Source organism: Balaenoptera physalus, assembly GCF_965194825.1.
Source record: "Balaenoptera physalus genome assembly, chromosome: 6".
Lineage (NCBI taxonomy): Eukaryota > Metazoa > Chordata > Mammalia > Artiodactyla > Balaenopteridae > Balaenoptera > Balaenoptera physalus.
Window position 1 is genome coordinate 10,062,328 of NC_138885.1, and position 23,690 is coordinate 10,086,017.

At 38.3% G+C, this 23,690-nt stretch overlaps 1 protein-coding gene across 1 annotated transcript in view; it reads right to left on the reverse strand.

Moving 5' to 3' along the window:
• The window catches only part of CNTNAP5 (contactin associated protein family member 5), an 880,881-nt gene that overhangs the window by 53,970 nt on the left and 803,221 nt on the right, over nucleotides 1-23,690 (reverse strand). The window lies entirely within an intron of this gene.

Sequence of the window (23,690 nt, forward strand, 5' to 3'; positions counted from 1 at the left end):
TTGTGTCTATAGAGAATAACACAGGGTCTGCTATCTCAAGTCGTCAAAAGTCATTTGTTGAATAAAATGGCCACTCTGGAGAATGTTATTACCACTTCATCAACATTATAAACTAGCAATTATTCAATGTCTACTGTGTGTCAGATACTAAATTAACAAATAGTTATAATGTTATAATTCTATCTTTAAGGAGTTCATAATCTGAAGCAGGCAAAAGCAAGGTCATACTTGTCTGCTTATATGCCTACCATGTATTGGAATTTTTATTTATTTATTTATTTTAACATCTTTATTGGAGTATAATTGCTTTACTATGGTGTGTTAGTTTCTGCTGTATGACAAAGTTAATCAGCTATACATATACATTAGGTTTTTAATCTGGTACTAAAGATATTTTTTATCAGATTCTCAGATTAGAAAGTAGAATTTCAGTGGAGTAAAATGCTCTACAAGTAAAACATAATAATAAAAATAATAGTAACAATATTCATAATGAAATGGGATTCAAACCCAGGAATATAGAACTTTAAAGCGTATGTTCCTCCCACTAGATCATGTTGCCTCCGAAGACATGTCAGGTCACATAGATGGATGAGTTGATGAATAAAGAAGTGGATGGTTGGGCAAAGGGAAAGGTGAGTGATTTGATAGAAAGGTGAGCATTTGTAAAATGCTCTACAAGTAAAACATAATAATAAAAATAATAGTAATGATATTCATAATGAAATGGGAGTCAAACCCAGGAGTATAGAACTTTAAAGCATACGTTCCTCCCACTAGATCATGTTGCCTCCGAAGACATGCCTGGTCAAATAGATGGATGAGTTGATGAATAGAGAAGTGGATGGTTGGGCAAAGGGAAAGATGAGTGATTTGATAGACAATATAGATACATGTTTTGTGAATTCAAAAGAGTGAAGACAATGAGCAGTTACAGGTTGAGGTAATTAGAAACAGTGTTTCAGAGAAAGAAGTTTATTGAAGAAGGTCGAACTGAATTAGGCAAAAAGAAAAAAAACGTACTATGCTTATGTAGCTGTAGAGATATAAGCAGAGCAATGTGGCTGAATTTTACCATGCTTGAAGTGTAGACCCATAGGCCAGTAGGGCTGATGAGAATCTTGGCACATATTCACCCAACCAACCTCCTCATTTTGAAAGATGGAAAAACTAAAACCCTAGAACTTGGAAGAGAGCGGTAATAAAGAGAGAAGCCACATGGAGAAGGCTTGTACTAGAAGGACAAAGAATTTGGACTTATTCTTGTAAAGAGGGACCCCATAAAGGGCTCTAAACACATTGTGACTGGGCTGATTTATACAAAGTGATATTTAAAGAAAATTAGCCTGGGTATCCACTGTCCATGTCAGACCTAAAAGGGAAGACGAATATACCAGCTCCCCCAAACATCAATGGAAAAACCCATGAGACGCTGGAGCACCACTATGGAACAGGAGTCCATTCTTATATTTCTGTTAATAGAGCATGTCAGTTTCTTGCTTTATCATTTGACTTTGAAAGAAGGAGTTCTTTTACATGTTGACTCCCATCCAATCCTCATCAGTTAACATCAATTACAGACTTATGCAGCTTCCTGTGCAGCCTTTAGTGTCTGCTAACCAGATCATCCTTACCTACTAGCTCCTCTCCTATCTTCACTGTCTGATCCATCCCCTGGTTGCTTAGGCCAAAACTCTAGGAGTCATTCTTACTTTGTTCATTTCCTCTACCAGATATACATGCTACACATCCAAGTCATCAGCAGATCTCTGGTCTCTACAAAGTAAATCCTGCATCTCTACACCTCTTTCCAGCTCAGCCACCACACCGTCATCTATCCATCACCATCTCTCACCTGGACCATTGTAACACATCTGAACTGACTTCCCAGATTCTAGTCTTAACTCTTTTTTCCCTCACACCCCTCCATTCTACACACAGAAGTCAAAATAAGCTTTTTAAAGGGTAAATCTGATGTCATTAAATAAAATGTTTTAATGACATCCCAATGCACTTAGAATAAAATCCAAATTCTTTCTCTAAGGTCCTATATGACCTTATTTCATTCTACACTTGCCCTCATTCACTAAACTCCAGCTACTGTTGGCCTACTTTGTGTTCCCCTAATGTGCCGAGTCCACTCCTGCCTTAGAGTCTTTACACCTGCTTTTCTCTCCAAGTGGAATGTTCCTCTTACAGATATTTGCCAGAAATCCCCTCCTCATTCATGGGCCAAATGTGACCCATGCAGTGATGCCTCATGTATCCATGTACCCCTACCTCAATACCTCCTCCTAACAATGTTTTCCAAACTGTTAGTCATGATTGATTAGTACATCATGGAATCAATATCAGAATTCAGTATCTGTTATTACTAACTGCAGCCTCTCTGTAATTCCAATTATAAGCATTTCACTCTCTGACTGCAGTCTTCTCCTTTTCGGGTTCCCTTCATCTAATCCCTGGATTCCCACAATCCTTTTTCTTTTTTTTTTTTTAATTGAACTAGAGTTGGTTTACAATGTTGTGTTAGTTTCAAGTGTACAGCAAAGTGATATATATATATATATATATATATATATATATATATATATATATATATTCTTTTTCAGATTCTTTTCCCTTATAGATTATTACAAGATATTAAGTATAATTCCCTGTGCTATAAGTAGGTCCTTGTTGTTTATCTATTTTATATAAAATAGTGTGTATATGTTAATCCCAAACTCCTAATTTATCCCTCCTCCCCTTCCCCTTTGGTAACCATAAAGTTGTTTTCTCTGTCTGTGAATCTATATTTGTTTCATAGATTTCATTTATATAAATTTTTTAGATTCCACATATAAGTGACATCATATGATATTTGTCTTTCTCCATCTGACTTACTTCACTTAGTATGATAATCTCTAGGTCCATCCACGTTGCTGCAAATGGCATTATTTCATTGTTTTTATGGCTAATAGTCCACTGTATATATGTACCATATATTCTTTATCCATTAATTTGTCAATGGACATTTAGGTTGCTTCCATGTATTGGCTACTGGAAACAGTGTTGCAATGAACATTAGGGTGCATGTATCTTTTCGAATTATACTTTTCTCTGGATATATGCTCAGGAGTGGAATTGCTTGATTATGTGGTAACAAAAAAAAAGGGGCAGAAGATCTAAATAGACATTTCTCCAAATGAGAATACAGACGGCCAACAGGAACATGGAAAAATGTTCAACACGCTAATAATTAGAGGAATGCAAATCAAAATTACAATGACGTATCACATCACACCGGTCAGAATGGCCATCATTAAAAAGTCTACAAATAGTAAATGCTGGAGATGGTATGGAGAGAAGGGAACCCTCTTACACAGTTGGTGGGAATGTAAATTGGTGCGGCCACTATGGAGAAAAGTATGGAGGTTCCTTAATAAAACTAAAAATAGAGCTACCGTATATCCCACAATCCTTAGTATAAGGATTAATCTCACCAAATACTCAGTGTTCCTCAACCCCTTCATGTCCTCTCTTCTCTATTTACCCAACTCAAATTGCTGGTGCATCACCATGACCCTCTTCTTGAATAAACTCTCAATTCTCTTGGCCCACTCATACTTTATTGAATGAAGATATTTGCTTGGCAGAACCATAGCTGCTAAAATCCAACCTTTACTGTACCTCTGCAAGGTTTAGCTGGCACAAAAAAATATAAACCCTGCAAATTGCTTATAAGCCACTTTAAATTATTCATGATCAACTTCAAGTGGGGCTTTCTTGTGTCCTCTCAACCTCGTTGTATTTCCTAAGTCCATTCACTGACTTAGATAACTACTTAATGGCTTTTCTTCTTTCCTCAGATCTCCAACTTACCTTCTCCTTCCCCCATCTCAGCTCATGACTTTGACTCCTGCTTCCCTAAGAAAACTGAAGCAATCAGAACAAAACTCCCAGAAACTTCTGCCACCATATTTACTATCAGATCAATTTCTGAGCCTGTATGGTTTGCCTTCCTTTCTATTGACTTATATGAACTGTCCATGATTATCTAATGTCATCGTAGGCACTATTTATTCTTCTCACCTGTTTGAAGACATCACTAAAGCAATACTCCCTTTCTTTACAATTTTTCTTCCTCTCTATGTCATCATTCCCATTATCATTTTTTTTCCAGTTTCAATGGAATAAAAGGAAACTTCTTCAACTTTCTTAATGTTAGCCATGGCCATATTTCTCTGCTCTCTTCTGGCTTATGATGCAACTCCTGAGGCATCATGTTATACTTCCTGAATCCTATTTCTCTTTTCCATTTGCTTTTAAACTCTTTCCAGTAAGATTTTACCCCAGGGTTTCCATCAAAACTTCTATTGCCAAATCATCAATGACTTTCATGTTGCTAAATCCAATTTTCCATTCATGAACTCCAATTTATTCTCACCAGCCTTGTATCCAATCACTCTCTTCTCTTTTATAAAACTTTTCAATTGCCTTTGAGGACATTACTGTCTCCTAGTTGTCTTCCCACTTCACTGGCCCCTCCTTTTCCCTCATTTCTGAGTCCACTATTTCTCCTTGTCCTCTTAATGTTGCAGTCCCAGGGCTCAACCTGTGGACTTCCCTGTCAACACTCACTGCCTTGACAATCTCATCCAGTGTTATGGCTCCAAATACCATCTTCGTGGTTTCTTAGGGCTACTGTAGCACATTACTCTGGATGCTAGAAGTTTGAAATCAAAGTCTCAGCAGGTCCATATTTCTGCCAAATGCTCTAGGGGAAAATCTTTCCTTGTTTCCTCCTAGTTTCTGGTAGCTCCTGGCAATCCTTGGTGTTCCTTGGCTTGCAGCTGCATCATTCCAATCTCTGCCTCTACTGTCATGTTACATGGCCTTCATCCCTCTGTGTGTCTCTATGTGTCTCTGAGTCTCTGTAACCTTATCTCCCTCTTCTTATAAGGACACCAGTGATTGGATTCAGGGTACACTCTAATCCAGCATGACTTCATCTTAACTAATTATATCTGTTAAGACTCTATTTCCAAGTAAGTTCACATTCTGAGGTTCTGGGTGGACATCAGTTTTGGGGGGACACAGCTGAACCCGGTATACTATCTAAATGCAGACCAATATCCAAATTTATATCTCCAGCCTGGTCTTCTGCCCTCAACTCCAGACTCCTCTATTTAATTATCTCTCTTCTTAGTTGGCTAATAGTCACCTCAAACTTAATATGCCCAGGACTGAACTCATGACCTCTTCCAAACCCATTCTTTCTATGACTCTTCCCAACTTAAGCACCGACAATCCTATACATCCAGGTGCTCAGCCAAACAATCTTGGATTCCTCTCTGGTGTCTTTTTCTCATACCTTATGTCCAATAGGGCATGACACAGTTTGGTCCCCCACCCTTCAAAATATATCCTGAGTCTCACCACTTCTTTGACTCGCCACTAATTCCACTATTACCAATCAACTCAACCAGTCAACCAACATTTCTAACCCAGACTGTTTCAATAGCCTCCTAACTACTTTTCTTCTATTCTAACCCCTTGTAGTCTATTCTCCCCAGAGCATCTCAAGCAATCCTGTCAATGCATAAAGAAGACCAACCACTCCTCTGCTCAAAGTCCTCCAGTGGGTCTCCATCTTTCTTTCCCAGTGTAGAAAGCAACATCTTTGGTTTTCTTTATTGAAATATAGTTAATTTACAATGTTGCATTAATTTCAGGTGTATAGAAAAGTGATTCATATACATATATATATAAGTATATAAGTGTAATTCTTTTTAAGATTCTTTTCCACTATATGTTATTACAAGGTACTGAACATTGAATGTAGTTCCCTGTGCTACACAGTAGGTTTTTGTTGTTTATCAATTTTATATAGAGTAGTGTATGTATGTTAATCCCTAACTCATAATTTATCCCTCCCTGCCCTTTCCATTTTTTTTAGTAACCATAAGTTTGTTTTCTATGTCTGTAAATATATTTCTGTTTTAATAAGAAAAAGAGTAATTAAGTTCATTTGTATCTTTTTTTGTACATATAAGTGATATCAGATGGTGTTTGTATTTCTCTGTCTGGTTTACTTCATTTAGTATGATAATCTCTAGGTCCATCCATGTTGCTGCAAATGGCATTGTTTCATTCTTTTCTGTGGCTGAGTAATATTCCATTGTATATATGTACCACATCTTCTTTATCCATTCACCTGTCAATGGGCACTTAGGTTGCTTCCATGCCTTGGCTATTGTAAACAGTGCTGCTATGAACATTGGGGTGCATGTATCTTTTCAAAATTAGAATTTTTGTCTTTTCCAGTTATATGCCCAGGTAGAAGGCAGTATCTTTGTTGCGATTATAAGGTCCTAAGGTCTTCATTACCTCTCTCTCCTCACCATCTACTACATTCCCCCTCATCTCTGGGGCCCAGCCACAGTGCTTTCCTTACCAGTTCCCAGAGAGCAAGCACATCTCTGTTTCAGACTTTGCATTTCCTGTTCTCTGTCTGGAATGATCTTCTCTGGGTACTCACAAGGCTCCTCCACCTCATCCCTGACTCCTTCATGTCTTTGCTCAAATATCACTGGTTTCAAGAGTTCTTCTCTGATGACCATGTTAAAAACTGCAAGATCCCCACCTCACTCGTACTATCTCTGATTCCTTTACCCTGCTCTTTTTTTTTCCCAATAGAGCTTATCATCTTGTAACATTTTGCTTGTTACATTTATGACTTACTGCCTATCTATCTCCCTCCATTAGAATGTATAAGGGCAGAGATTTAATAAAATAGAAGAATCTAGAACAGAAAACATAAATATGAGCCACCATATGTAGGGAAAATATTGTTTCAGACATACAAACCCATGCTGAGTCACTATGTAAAAACATTTCTTACTGTATATTTTGGCCAGACATTGTTGAAAGGGCCTGGCCTTTCAAATAGCTATTTCTATAGTATTTATCACCAATCTACTCATTTATTAATTTTTACATCTTTCAATTTGTGCAGTGATTTTCATCCCCCATTTAAATTGAAAGCTCCATGGTAACAGAACTTTACCTGTATTTTTCCCTGGGATATTCTCAGTGTCAAGAAAAATGCTTAGCATATAATTGGGTGGAAGGGGTTCAATAAATATTTATTGAATTTTTTAATAGAATGAATGAATGAATGAATAGGTATTTTCAGTGATATATGAAATATATTCCCTTTATCTCATCCATTATTAAACGTATACAATGCAAGCAATTATTTAAGGGTTGATAACAATAATTTTAATAATTATCATTGTTATAGCTATAAATGTTAGCTATTGTTACTGTTATAATCAGTATTATTAAAATATCATTTATTGCCCATTTTGTTCTAGGGATTGTCTTAAATGCTTTTCTCATATTTCATCTTTAGACCTCAAAAGTATGTCATACACATTATTATTTTTTGCTAATTGTACATATGAGGACGATTTAGTTTGTCTAACTTGGATGGACATTTAAATCTCAGCCATTTCATGCAGACCTTTCCTCTAATCTGATTGTGATCTGCATTTCCCATAACCTCACAAGCATGGAAGGGTAACATCCACATTCTGCATCTCTTCCTTACACCCACCATATGAAGATAAAGCATTTAATAAAACCCATTTAGATGAAGGCCTATGTCTGTATGCTAATCCCACTTAGTTAGACTTCACAGAGAAAACATAAAAAAACAATTTGTGGCCATTCTGAAGCCAAACTCAGTTGTCCAGAGCTTGTTCTCAAATCACCACATGCACAATTGGATGCTAAATTTCATGAGATGTCTCAAAAAAAAAAACCCAAAAAACAAAAAACAAAAATAACTCCATATTTTTAAGCTTCTTTGAAAAAAAGAAAGTTTATACTTAAAAGAATTGCACACTTCACGGAAGATAAAGTCCATTATCATGGCAAAGTTAAACATTATGGTTATTCTCCCGAGTTTCTATCTTTGGCAAGGTGAGGACAGATTAGAACTGAAAACAATCAGTTACCCTAAAGAAAATATTCTCAGCTCATTGAGAATTTCTCATGAGTCAGCAACTGAATGCGCTGGGCATTCTCAGATCCACTCAGCTCTGATGGTTTTCTGGGGCTCAATTCATTTCTTATTCAAAAACAACCTTGAATACTCTCAGAGGAAGTCATAAACAGGTACAAAATCTTCCAGCCTATTTGGTGATGGGTTGTGGTTTACTTCATACAGCCTTATTCTAAGAACCTTCATAAGCAACAATTATCTTCTTCTATTTCAGTCTTCCTGTTTTCGTTTGCACAAAATATTTCACAGTCTCTTACCTTTAACTGAAAAGTCATTTGCATAGAAAAAGAGTCCCATTACTTGGAATAAATGCAGACCAACTATCCCTCTTCCATGGCATTCTGTCCAGACCCACTGGTTCCCTATTACCTGCATCATGTAATATCAGCCTTTTTTCAACAAAAGAAAAATACATAAATTTCTGAAATTAGGAGTTTAATTTTGTATTTGTCAGTTGATATGTATGAATGAAACCAAACAATTTCTTCTGGTTTAGGCTTGTCCTCCGAATTTAGTCTTTACAGCATGTGTAAAACGCACAGACCACAAAACTCCATAGGAGACACTGGCTAATGTTTTACATGTTTGGAGATTTCATCGCACTACTAAAGATCTGTTTTCCTTTCTTCTGAGACCCAATTAGAGTTTACTTCCATTTAAAAACTCTCCCTCTTATTTGTGTATGATTTATGGGGTTTGAAGGCAATAGTCATTAGAATTCAACATCGTAATTAGTCTTTAAAATATTCGAGATGAGGCGGCTTTGTAAATTTTGTTTACTTTTTAAGATCCATTTGCTTTTGAATATAGAAGCTTTTGATCATGGCACTTACAATTTTACAATATTTGGAACTAAGGTTAGTTGTATGTGTTTTGAACATTTTTTTTAAGTTTTTAAGGACCACAGATCCTGACGATATAAAGTGATGCCAATTCACAGAAATATTGGGTCACGATTTGTGATTTGTTACCTAGTTGGTGACAGTGTCACTAAGGGCCACGACTTTCCTGTATCGAGGAGCTCCTGGTCATTTCTTTACATCTCCTGGGGCCCAGTAAAGAGCTCGCCAGAGCAGACCCTCCATCGACACATGGCAGATGAAGATCCAAGCCCCTTGATGGGCCAGGAATGGTGCTATTGACACTGACCCAGAGAAGAAAGACTCAGCCTTTATCCCAAGACATACACAGCCATTGATGCAACCCAGAACAATAAAGCCATTACAATACAGGGAAGAGAAATGCTGGGAAAGGATATGCTTATGACAGAAAACTGAAAAAATCACAGGAGGCTCGCCTGGGGTGTTAAGCCCTGAATTGGAGTCCTGAAGAACACATAAAAGTTAGGTACGTGGATGAGAGGAAAAAAGTGGGGTTTTCTAGAGGAAATAGTATGTCGAAGGGAGGGAGATGGAACAGAGGAGGCACTGCATGTCTGGGGTTGGGTGGAAGGTAGGTGTGCCTGTGGAGAATAAATAGAAAGCAATACTTGATACAAATTTGGGATGTGAAACATAATCGTGTTTTTTAAGGAAACCATCACTTCTGTCAAGCCATGTTGTTTCCAAACACATCATTTTGCTTTTTCCAAATGTTATTTATGAAGTTAATTCCAACAAGGACCTACTGTATAGCACCAGGAAGTATACTCAATATTTTGTAATAACCTATATGGGAAAGGAATCTGAAAAAGAATATATATATATATATGAATCACTTTTCTGTATACCTGAAACTAACACACATTGTAAATCAGCTATACTTCAATTTAAAAAATAACAGTTCATTTCAAAGGTGCTGTTCTGGATGACTACTCAAATACATTTTCTAAGTCTGTCATTCCAGGCAGTAGAGTGGGTGATGATTTGACCCACAGCATAAATGCATCCCTACAAGGAGCGGAGCCATACTGCTTTCAATAACCAGGTCTGAAAGTCACGCTCAGCATCTAACTCCTTGTGCATCACTTAACAGAAGTGGTGAGGAAGCAACACTCAAAAAAAAGGTTGAGCATAGAATAATGTTGCTCTTGTGGTGCTGGTTGTTGTTGTTTTTAAGTTTTAAAGAAATGAAAGGTACAGCATGGTCAGAAGCTACCCACACTCTTGAGCCTTTGTGTTTTCCTAATGTCTGTCAGTCCTGTGCAGGCTGCCAAGTGTGAGGATTGCCGAGCAGTTAGCGCTGGCTTCAGGCACTTCCATAAATTAAAATATAAATGTTGGTCAATTAGAGATGATTTCTTAAGCATTTTATAAAAATCATTAACAAAGAGTGTAACTAGCTCATGAATAACTTCAGGCACTTTTCACAATGTAAATTCATCAAGACATAACCATAGAACCCTGTTTAATGGCACAGAAACAAACAGGTGGAGGTTTTTCTTGAGAGGAGGGGCTCCTCCAAGTCCGGCTGGTAGAGTCCCACCTGTTCCTAAGTGAGGGTCCTGTCCGGGACGTTGTCCCCTCCTGATCCCTTATTCTGAGTCCAACGTTAGCCTTAGAAATGGAAATGTTGATTTGCATCTGAAAGATACACTCCGAGAAGAGGGTGGAAGTGAGGTTTATCCAGTGCCTATCCAGTGCCAAGCCTTGCACAAATTCTTGTGTATTTATTCACCACATTTCACTGGATGAAGGAGTAGGGTGGTATTTAGGGATGTCCCAGGATGCAGGCTCATGGAGTCTGTTTCTGGGCCCTCCCCAAGACTTGCTCCAAGATTCCTCCCCCCATCCCTAGGAGGAACCAACCATTTCCCTGGGTCAGAGGTCATGCCATGACAATTTATAATAGTTATTATTTTCTGCTATAAATGCACCCAAACAAAAAGAAGCTCAAAGAAGTTGAAAATCTACCTGAAGTCTCCAGGCCTAAACTACGTCCTCTAATCAACACCCTGGTTTCAGGGCAGATAGGAAGCTGTTGGGGAAGGGTCTGCTTACTGATCAAAAATAAAACAGAGAGAAGAGACCATAGCAGCAGCCCAGAATACTTTTTATTTTTCTCCTCAATCCTTCTTTCCTTCCTGAACATGTGGTACAGTAGGATTCAAATAATAATAAAGAATAATATCTTCCCCCACCCCAGACAACATACTAACACACATACTCTCTCTCTCTCAGTCATGCACTCGGACACATACAGCATGCCCTTGCCTAACTATCCAGTTTAATCTCTCAAAAAAGATTTAAACATTCCACAGGCACTGAAGAGAAATGACAAGCCACCTTGTTCGCTACTGAGATGGAGAATGTCATGTAGTATGCCTACAGGAAAAACAAGGGCAAATGCTAATGATGGTCCTGGTGGGTGGGCAGAGGCCATGTGATTAATACTCCATATTTTACAGATGAGAAAAAGCTGGGCTCAGAAACCATGAGTGATGCGATGGAAATGAGCTGTGATGTGATGAGGTCATCCACCAGTCAGTCAGTCCCCGTGGCCTTACTGAGCATCTACTATGTGCCTTTCTTTTGCTGGTGCTCCCAGTGAGGATGGAAAGTAAACCCACATCTACCAACAAAACCAATGTCATGACCCAGAGGAAATGTCCCGGACTCTGTGGGAGCATATAACAGGTAGAAAGGGGTCCAGCTTATTGAAGGAGATCCCCCTTCCCCAATATTCTCCAATGCCTGAGTCAGTGCATGGCCTTTGCACTGACCATCCTTTCTCTAGCATTCTCCTATGTATCAACAAATGTCCCTTCCTTCACTATGTCTGTGACAGTGCTACCTCACTGTGACCGAACCTCCCTGCCTATCAACATGATACAGTCCAATGTTTTGGGTGTATTCTCCAATTTGATCTCAACCTTTCTACTGGCCATATCTCCACAGATCCTCTCCCAGTGTCCTATACTCTAGCCAAAAGAGGTTCATATCACGGTAAGCCTTATTATATTTCTTCCACTGTTTCTCATATATAATGAGCGCTACCTGAATACCTGCCAAATGAAAAAATGAATGCCCTTCTGAAAACCTGTGGATAGAAGGTAAACTAATGTGACCTTTTCACAATGTCAAATGCATTTGTTCACTTATGGATAAGTTGAAATGGAGACAAGTATGCATTTTTTGAAGGAAGGGCACAATGTAACTGCCTTTGAGTTTCCCCACCATCTAGCAAAGATCTCCGGAGCATCCCAGCAATACCGCATCATGGACAATACATTCTAGTTCTGGGGAAAGGGGTCAGAACAAGAAGACTGCTGACAGGAAGTTCAGTCCCCCATGTAAAACTGGGCTGGGTTGTTTCCTAGAGGGCCTTGTACACTGTGCAACTGAGTTTGGGTTCATACTTCACGGGTCAAGGAGTCAGTGAAGGTAAAACTGAGCAGGACCCTGTGAGACTCCCAGGTACAAATCCTTTCTGTGTCCTCCAAGATTTTCCCTGCATGCCAAAGGGTAGATTCAATTGGTTGCACGTCAGGGAAGGAGAGGATGCTGAAACAAGGCAGGAGCAGCCAAGAAACAATAGTGCAGCCTTGGGGCAGGGTCCCGGTCCCTCCTCAGGAAATATACATAACAATATATCTCTGAGTTCTTCTGGAGGAACTAAGCACCCCCCCACCCACCGCGCCCCAGGTGGAGGATGGTAACTTCAGGCAGAGCCCAAGATTCCTGGAGCACCGCCCTGTTACCTCACTACCAACCAATCAGAAGAAAGTCTCACATCCTGCAGCCCTCACCCCAGGTTTTGCCTATTAAAAACCTCTTCCCTCAAACTGTTGGGGAATTTGGAATTTTTGAGCACAAGCAACCCCTTCTCCTTGCTTGGCCCTGCAATAAACCTTTCTCTGCTCCAAACTCCAACATTTTGGTTTTTGGTTTATTAGGCCTCACTGTGCATCAGGCACAAATAGAGAGAGTATTGTAAGATATATTTTAGAAAAACCACAAAGAAAATCCCCAGGCCACAGTGAAGGGAGTGTCCAGGGGTGGTGAGGGTTGGGAGGTGGGCAAACCACCTAAACAGCTCTAGGCACATTTAAGGCAAGATTGGATAGAGGATAGAAAAGATAATTTTGAGACGGAAACAGACAGCAAGACAACAAGACCAAAGGGATTTGGTGGTAGGCTGGATGTATTAAGGCAAAGAGGAGAGCCATGATCCCAGGATTCCGAGTCTGGGGTGATCTGAGCCCAGCTGACTATCTCGCCCCCTCTCACACACACCCCCATCTCTGTGGTCAGCTAGACCATCCTTCACATACGCTAGACCTCCACATACCGCCCTCCCTCCTGAGAGAACTTCTGAACAAAGTGCCATGTCCTCTACTGGAATCAAGCCCACCCAACAAGCCAGCCCTGCCCACCCTTCATTTCTCATCACAAATGTTGAAACCGAGCAGGACCCTGTGGGGCTCCTGGGCATGGAAGCCTTTCTGTGTCCTGTTACTTGTTTGTAGGGCACAGACTCCAGCCTCCATGATCTTCCCTGAGTTCCAAAGGGCAGGTTCAAACAGTTGCTAATCAGGGAAGGGAGGGAATGCAGAGACAAGGGAGGAACAGACAAGAAACCACCTGAGGCCAGATTAAAGGAACCAGAGAAGCTCATCAAGGTGAGGAGACCACCTGAGATGATATTAAAGGAGTAAAGGCCAGCACACACCCTGATCCTTATCAGCAACCTGGACCTTTAACTATTGCTATAAAACTCCTCACCAAAATCTCCTGGGTTGGGACACACAGTTTTTGAGGGCAGGAGCCTGCTGTGTCCCCCTTTGCCTGGCAAAGCAATAAAGCTATTCTTTTCTACTTCACCCAAAACTCTGTCTCTGAGATCTGATTCGGCACTGGTGCACAGAGGCTGAGCTTTTGGCATCAATGCCTCTCCCTCAGCGAAGTCCTCTCTGTGCCCCCTCTCCCCAGTTTTGATATGAGCTCTCATAGTATCCTGTCTTTTCTCACATGAAACTTTTCAGTTTGTAACTATATTTCTATTCCTGTGGATACTTTCTTAATATTTGACTCCCACAGAAGGCAAGCACTGGGAGGGCAGAGATCTTGTCTGTTTCACTCATCTCTGTATCTCCAGTGTTTATCAAGGCCATCTGGCAGACAGTAGTTAATAGATTGTTCCCTAATGAGTAAATGAAGGAATTAATTAATAGCTTTCAATAACACAGGCAGTATAGGAAGAAAAAAGACAAGTTTTAAAATGGGGCAAAAATAGATTTTAACTACTAAATGGTAGGTGGGATATTAAAGTTATAATAAAAATATAAAGTTAAATATGGCAAACAAACAGCAAGAAATGTGGGGACTGGACTTTTGGAGAGAAATGGAGGCTGGGGATGGAGAAAGAAGAGCCATTGACAGAGAGATTTTGAATCCCGCAAGCCTCTCAGAGTCAGTCAGCCATGCGGAAGAAGACATTGCTTTATTTTTTATTTTTATTTTTTTAAATTTTACTGAAGTATAGTTGATTTAAAATGTGTTAATTTCTGCTGTACAGCAAAGTGATTCAGATATATATATATATATGTATATTCTTTTTCGTATTCTTTTCCATTATGGTTTATCACAGGATATTGAATATATTTCCCTGTGCTATACAGTAGGACCTTGTTGTTTATCCATTCTATAGATATACATAATAGTTTGTATCTGCTAACTTCAAACTCCCAGTTCATCCCTTACCCCCCCTCCCCCTTGGCAACCACAAGTCTGTTCTCTATGTCTGTGAGCCTGTTTCTGTTTTGTAGATAGGTTCATTTGTGTCATATTTTATATTCCACATATCATATGGTATCATATGTATTTGTCTTTCTCTTTCTGACTTACTCCGCTTAGTATGATAATCTCTAGGTACATCCATGTTGCTGCAAATGGCATTATTTCATACTTTCTTATGGCTGAGTAATATTTCATTGTATCTATATATACCACATCTTCTTTATCGACTCATCTGTCAATGGACATTTAGGCTGTTTCCATGTCTTGGCTATTGTAAATTTTGCTGCTGTGAACATAGGGGTGCATGTACCTTTTTTCAAATTATAGTTTTGTCTGGGTATATACCCAGGAGTGGGATTGCTGGATCATACGGCAACTCTATTTTTAATTTTTTGAGGAACCTCCACACTGTTTTCCATAGTGGCTGCACCAATTTACATTCCCACCAACAGTGTAGGAGGGTTCCCTTTTCTCCACACCCTCTCCGACATTTATTATTTGTAGACTTTTAATGATGGCCATTTTGACTGGTGTGAGCTGGTGCATCATCGTGGTTTTGATTTGCATTTCTATAATAATTAGCGATGTTGAGCATCTTTTCGTGTGCCTATTGAAGAAGACCTTGCTTTATAGTCATTTAGAAATGTTGCCTTCAGGTCAGTTCTTCAGCTCCCCAGGTCAAAGACTGGTTATAATGTATGAGAATGACAACCATGTTCTTTCATAAGATACCCCATAATCCTTCCAATGACAGAATCACTGTAGAGTTCCATGACATGGTGGCCAAGCTCAAATCTTGACCCTCTGTGCCTGTCAACATATTGTCTCAGAGGCAAGACAGAGCAGTAGGTATGATTAACTAGTCTACCTGGGTCAGATTCCAATACCTCTACATGGTACCAGGGAGGCCCTGGGCAAATCAAATGGCATAATGGTACTTCCATCCCGTGTGTGCAAAATGGGTATAATTATAGTATGTACTTCATGAAATTGATTTAAGTTATATAAAGTACTTTAAGAGTATATGGCGTAACATTCATGAATGTTAACTACTATCATGATTGTTATTTTGATTATTATTTAATCTCTCTGAAGCTACATTTGCAGGAATATCATAAGGAAACAGGATAAAGAATCATCATCATCATCATCATCAACATCATTATCATCACAAGTTGGCTTGGGCTTGATCCTTTGTGTCATCATTTTTATTGTTAAAATGATTCTGCAAAGAGCATTGTTAAGGCAGTACCATATTTAGAGCTCCATTTACACGAAGGGAAATTAGAAAGAAACAAACGTGGTTGAACACTGAAACAGCCCCTTGGAGAGCTGGTCTCTCTACCAACTGAGACCAATTGAATGTGTACAATCTGCTAGGTAGCCAGGAACCTAGAAGAATTTTGAAAGACCTAATCCTCATTTCAAGTTTAAATTTCTGCCTACTGAAAGGGAAATTTTAGAACAGATGATTTCCTGGGAGAAACAGGTTTATATAGAAAATAACCAGTGGTTCTTATTTATTTACTATTTTGTAGACAAAATTGTGTCTAAAATATCACAATTGCTAGATACTAATTCAATTGCAGCTGAATTCTGTGCTAAACCAAAAAATGGCCCAAATAATTCTTCTACTGCTTTCCCTGGATGGGGGACTAAATATAGAGCAAACTGTGAAACAAATAGGTCTATCCCATCTGCATATGTTTCATCCAAATAGCCCCCTTCGCTAGGAAAAGAAATGAGTTATTTTAGCCAAAGATGAGATATAGTCACTAAGGTGCTTCAAAGCCAATAATTAACTCAGAGTTGTAAAATTGTACTCCATGCTTTGTTCACGCTCTCTCCCCTCATTTTTATTGTTAATTAATGAAAATTTCTGATAGTCCAAATTTAGTATAAAGCCATAATTTTCCTTCCCAAAGCCACTTAAAGCAACTTAATGTCATCTATCTGGTGTTTGAAACCCAGTTACAATATAATTTTCTCACAGATTCAAATTCCACTTGGGTAAAACTGAGCCTGCTAATAATTCACAATTCCTTCTTACAGAAGATTAGAGGTGGTTATTCCTGCCCTTGGGTTGCAAGAGTTTCACTCCTGCTGGGGTTAGCAGAGGTAAGCTTTTATATATAGAATGGATAAACAACAAGGTCCTACTGTATAGAGGAGAGAACTATATTCAGTCTCCTGTGACAAATGATAATGGAAAAGAATATTTTAAAAAATGTATATATATATATATATATATATATATATATATGTACAACTGGATCACTTTGCTGTACAGCAGAAATTAACACAATGTTGTAAATCAACTATACTTCAATTTAAAAAATGGATTAAAAAAAGAATGCTGAGAGAAGCATAAACTTAAATCCTTAGGGTAAGTGTCTTCGAAATCAAAGACGTTATTTATTGTTTGCAATTCTTATTTGCAAAAGTGCTTTGAGCTCCCTGGGGAAAACTGGAATACAAACCCTAGGTACGTGTGTAATTAACAACTCTTTAGTAGGGATTATGGCCTCTCTGAGTAAGACTCTATTTATACACTGACACTCACAAAAGATAAACAACAACTCAAGGCATATTCCCCCTGAATGTAGGGAGAATTCATCTGTAGAATGTTCAAGAATGTGGATGGGAGCTATCACACACACAGCACATTTCAATCAGCTCTCAACCCAGGAGACAGTCCCGTGGGACACGACTCCACTAGCCTTGCTGGAGAACTGGCAGGAAGGAGTAGTAATAGTCTGTAAGAGTACATGTGCTAAGAATCCTCTCCCAAAGAATCATAAACCAAAACAAAACCAATCACTCTTTCCAATTCTTCCTTCTATTAACAATCCACAAAATGGACCTGTGTGATCGACCTGAAAGTACAGATACAATAAATGCCATTTAGATTATCATACTAAGTCAAGTAAGTCAGACAAAGACAAATACCATATGCTATCACTTATATGTGGAATCTAAATAAGACACAAATGAACAAATCTATGAAACAGAAACAGACTCACAGACATAGAGAACAGACTTTCAGCTGCCAAGCGGGAGAGGGAGTAGGGGAGGGAAGGATTGGGAGTTTGGGATTAGCAGATGCAAACTATTATATAGAGAATGGATTAAACAACAAGGTCCTACAGTATAGCACAGGGAACTATATTCAATATCTTGTGATATACCATAATGGAAAAGAAAAAAAAAGGTTGTATACATACGTATAACTGAATCACTTTTCTGTACAGCAGAAATTAACACAACACTGTAAATCAACTATACTTCAATAAAATTAAAAAAAAAAAAACCTACAAGGGGGTGAGGTAACTGTGGCAGAAATAATTTCATTTTAGAGGCCACTTGTATTTTTAGATGACGATTTGAGTATCTGCCCTAACATTATCTTCAGACTAATGCCACTAGTAACAGTACACAGCTGCATTTGTATGGAACCCTGTGCTTTACAAAACACTTGATTAACCATCCATTGACTCCAGAATCTTTCATGAGAGTTTGGAGATGAATAACTTCCTTAAATCTGCTTCTAGCCATTTTTGTTTTCCTATAGTCATCCCTTGGAAAAAGCTAGCTTTTCCCCAATGCCTCTTCATTCTCCTTTCTACCCCTCCTGTCTTGAGATCTTTCTCTAGTTCTTCAGATGATAAAGGTGGAGTTTCTTACCATGGATTCCCACCCTTGGTCCCTCTCCTGTTTTTCCCTCTGATATGCTCTCAATCCAGGTCCCGGGAAGGAAGGAGGTGTCGCTATTCACTGGGAGAATGGAAGGGACGAACTGTTTGCTATGACATTAGTGTCTCCCTAATTGCTGATGGTAGGTGTGATTTGGGGCACCAGATGGAGCTCCTTGGTACTGCTGTGCTAGGTCAGTGGGAATAGAAAGAGTTAGGCAGCCATTCTTTACTGTGTGAGCTTTGACAAGCCACCTCACCTCTCTGCTACCTAGAGCAAAATAAGAATATTAATATCTGTACTTCACAGATATTTTGTTAGATTTGAAAAAAAGAAAACTAAAGTATGCTTCAGCCCTGCACATAACCAGACATTCAACAAATACTAATTGTATTTAGTATTCAGAAGCCAGACACCTAGCACCATGCCTGGGGACAGGGTCGTGCTAAATGCCATATCAGGGTTTGCTTTTATGACTCAGACCTCATGAATACCACACTACCCTTTCTGGAGTGGGTCTGGATGTGGCATGTGTGTAGATTGAACAATTTCACATCTAAGGATTTACCCAGGGCAATAATTGAGGCCCCAGAGATTCGGCAGTAAGTAATTCATCATAACATTAAAGAAAAAAAGTGTAACATTAAAAATCAACCTAATATCCAACAATAGAGAAACTATGAACAAACTATATAATCTAATACAATTTATCTGCTAGTATGTAACAACATGGAAAGGTTTTATAACATGATATTAAATGAAAGTAATTATAAAACAGTATGCAGAGTCTGATTACATTTGATTTAAATAGTAATAAAGTCACCATTAATTATGCTTTCTGTACTAGGCACTGTGTTAAATGCTTTACCTATGTTACCGTATTTAATGCCCACAATAAACCTTCGGAGTAGGTATTAGTTGTGAGTCATTTTTAAGGCAAATACAATAGAGGAAGGTGTTGAAGAGGCCCCTGCTGGATTTGAAAGTGGTACCTTGAAGGCCATAGAACATTTGAATCCATGGTTACAACTTTGCCGAGACTTTCCTTGACGTGATTTAGGGGAGCCCGCTGTCCTGTTACTTACAGATTGCTCTCTGCTTCCAGTGCCATTCAGCAAGAAATATCTCCTGGCAGCTTGCAGAGGCCTTCTGCTGCAACACCTCTCCTTTATAGCCTGGATATTCAAACATGAACTACCTCTCTCCGCAAGAAACAGCTGGCTGGGAAGTCTGCGCCTTAATTAGCCGTTTCTCCCTGAGGATCTGTGCTCTGTAAATTCACTCTTCAGAGAAAGTACAGCTGGGGAGATGAAACCACAGAGTCAATTGTCTAAAAATTTGTTTTTAAGGGAAACATCATTTGTGAATGTGCGGAGAAGGGATGGGGAAGGAGCTTCTGTTTGTATAAAGACACTAAGACTTCCGGCTCTCGACTGAGAGCAGCTCAGTGCTGAAGTCTGGCCTTCATGATCAAGAACATAGATTTGACTTGATTTCATTTTTTTAGGTTTTTATCTTTTTTTACTCTCTCTAACGTAATTTCTTATATTAATTTTTTAATTTTTTTAATTGAAGTACAGTTGAATTACAATGCTGTATTAGTTTCAGGTGTACAGCAAAGTGATTCTGTTATATATATAAAATTATCTATTCTTTTCCAGATTCTTTTGCCTTATAGGTTATTATAAAATATTAAGTAGATTTCCCTGTGCTATATAGTAGGTCCTTGTTGGTTATCTATTTTATATATAGTAGTGTGTATATGTTAATCCCAAACTCCTAATTTATCCCTCCTCCCCCGCTTAGGTAACCATAAATTTGATTTCTATGTCTGTGGGTCTGTTTCTGTTTTGTAAATAAGTTCATTTGTATTTTTTTTTTCAGCAACATGGATGGACCTAGAGATTACCATACTAAGTGAAGTAAGTCAGACAGAGAAAGACAAATATCATATGATATCACTTATATGTGGAATCTTTTTTTTTTAACACCAAGAATCATTTTATTTGGAGAAGAAAGTCCTGTTTAGAAGACTTAAATTTGTTAGTAGACCAAAGAGATTTTAATTTGAACAGGAATGGAGAATTTACAGTTATTATTAAAATTACTAGTACATATCTATGATTTGGTAAAGTTAGAAGCTCATTTAGTAATCTTTTAGAGAAGTTATAGTCTTTACTATGCGTCTTCAAACATACATACATTTTGAATCATGAAGTATCTCATATATGATTTAGGACATTGTGTTAACACGCAAGTCAAAACTTAACTTCCCAGGACAGATAACATTGTGAGGGTGATTAAAACATAGTGAATTTAAATATAAGTAAATACCCATCCATACAGTATTGTATGTAGAAAGAGTGAGTTTAGAAAAAATTAATGCCATTTTTAACTCAATGAGACTTGTATTGATTCTTTATTCCTTTTATATTGTTTAACTAAATATATGTCTAAGATTGTTTATTAACAAAATCGCTCAGGTGTATTTTAGAAAATTTGGAAAATTTAGAAAGGATCAAGAAGGGAGAAAAAAACCTTTGCCATCAAAGGAGGTATACACTTTGGTATGCTTTTTTGTTATTACGTATCAGAAAATATTCCATTTTAAAAAGTTATATCATAAAAATAAGAGAATCTTTATTATTTCAAGTGCATATATTAATACCATATAGATGACCCATTCCCCAAATACTGGACATTTGTTAAATTATTTTTTCTTTCTTTTTTTTTTTTTTTAACTGATCAATAATAATCAGTAAAGTTACTTTATAAAATAACGTTCTTTCTTAACTAACAAGTCTCTTGCTTGGATTTTAAATTTTAAGAGGTATATTCCCAATATGAATTCATATCAATCATGTTTTAAGAAATATGCATACATTGACATCAAGCTATAAATATTTCAAATTTTAATTCTTTTTTTTAAACTAATCTTTTACTTTTATTTTTTATTTATTTATGTTTTTACATTGTTCTCAGATCTCCCCTTCTGTTTATTTCAACCCAATCAAAATTCCAAGAGACACACTCAGTATAACCTACAATTGAAAGCAGAGAACTTTAACAGATCTCTCTTCATGGTACAAACATTATGCCCATATATTGTTATAGGAAAACCAACAAAATAATGGACTTAAACACTTGACTTTCTTGTGATAAAGTCTAGATTCTTTAAATGGGTAAATCAGTCCATTCACAGTCTGAATCCAGTCTTTTTTTCTACAAATGCAAATTCAGGTCCAAACAAATTAAAATTTTCATCACTGTATTATCAAATCTGTAATTCAGCAAAATTAAAAAAAAAACAACATAGATTTTTAAGAGAGAACATCCTGGGCAAATCTTGGATCTGCCAATTTATCAGCAATTTGTTTCAACCTGCTCTGCCTCAGTTTCATAATCTGTGATTTGGGATGATATTACTAGTACCTACCTCATAAGATTGCACTCTGTGCAGTGCCCAGAATGCAGTAAGCATTGCATAAGTCTGTTGTTCCCTTTTAATCTTCTTTTATCTCTTGGGTTTGTGTGCAAGGCTCAGAGTGGGTCTTTGGAAAACATCTGTTAAGCAAATATTTACATTATACTTATAGAGAAGCCGTTTCTCAGGCAAATCAACAAATCTTCCCACCATCACTAAAATGAACTTAGCTGCTCATAGAACTGCATTTTTTCCCTTTATTGTGGGAAACATCAGACGTTCTGAGTATGATGTATCTCACAGAACTAGTTAATAGAATTAACATTCTTTAAATCATGGTCTTATATGCAATTTATATCATGGAGAAGCAGAACACATTTTTGTACTGCCTCATAAATGCTGCATGTAATTGTTATGTATAAATCCATTTAGTTTTATGTTCTAAAGAACTATTTGTGCAACTCCAGATTTTCAGTAAAATAGTGTTATCAGCAAAAAACAAATAATAGAAAATAAAAAAATAAAAGACCTGGGAGAAATGACCAAGAGGAGAAGGAACTTGCATCTTTGAAAACCTACTATGTGCAGGTACGGTGTTAGGTATTTTACATATTCTTCCTTTTCATAACACATTGTTTTTTTAAGAGAATTAGACATCATTATTAAACTTTATGGCAGGAAAATGGTCTCCAAGAGATTAAATAGCTCTTGTAAGGTCAGGGCTGTGGTGATATCAGGGATCCATATGTGATTTGTCAAACATTGATCCTGTCACCAAAGTCTGTCCACTCAGCGCCTGGCTGCCGTTAGAGCAACACAGAGGAAGAGCAACATGGGGCTGAGCTGGAGACTATTGTCCTCCAACTTTACATCTGCTCCTGATACACAGGGTACAGTTCACCCAGACCAGAGGCAATTGGAGACAGCAAGTTAAAGGGCTCCCTGGACGCTAAGATGCTTGATCTGAGACGGCTGACAGCAAGGAAGACAGGAGAAAAACCACAGAACACAGACAAGAGCATGCAGCCGCCTTAAGGATGAATCTATTACAGCATACAATAAGCATTAGTGTTTATTATCCTGACACAGAACTACTTACAAAAGGACACATCATGTTTGGTTGATAATTACAATAAAGAAGCAAAATGTGTTACACAACGCAGACCCTGAAATGGTCCTGTTTTGTGTAAAAATCAAATAATTATATAAGTGGGCTATGGTCTCTCTGACTTCTTCCCTTTGTCCTCAGATGCTGCTCTATCTGTGAGAGACCCAGGGTTCCAGACTGAGGTGCTGCTGTCTGGGTGGCTTGTGTCTCTCCCAGCAACATGATGGGAGAGGAAAGTCTCAGTTACTGCCGGTTATCCCGGGGGACCAGGGTCAGGCCTGGAAGGTTTCATGATGCTCTCATCAGAATATCTGTAGAGAAGCTGCAGTTCATCAACTTGGCTGTTCAGTGGTAAGTAGTCCAGGGATGTCAACCACCCCAGGCCCGCCTGGACACTGAGACGGTTGAGGGGAATTGGTGCTGAAAACCCCAGTGGCCATCGGTGAGACAAGAGGGAAGGGGACAGGGCACAACCTTAGAAAGAATGACATAGCTGTTGAGGACACGACATAAACTGGTTAGAACCAATTAGGCCCAAGATGGTGGAAAATTCGACTTCTGGTGTACCTTGAGCCTCTCATTAAATGCTCATTGAAATACATTAGCATCTAAATGACACACCCACCAGCAACAAGACAGTTCTGAGGCCGACCCTAAAAGGCCAAAAAAGTGGGCTGTGTGTGCCCCAATTCCTGGAAATCCCCACCCCTTCTCCAAGACAGCTAGAATATTCCT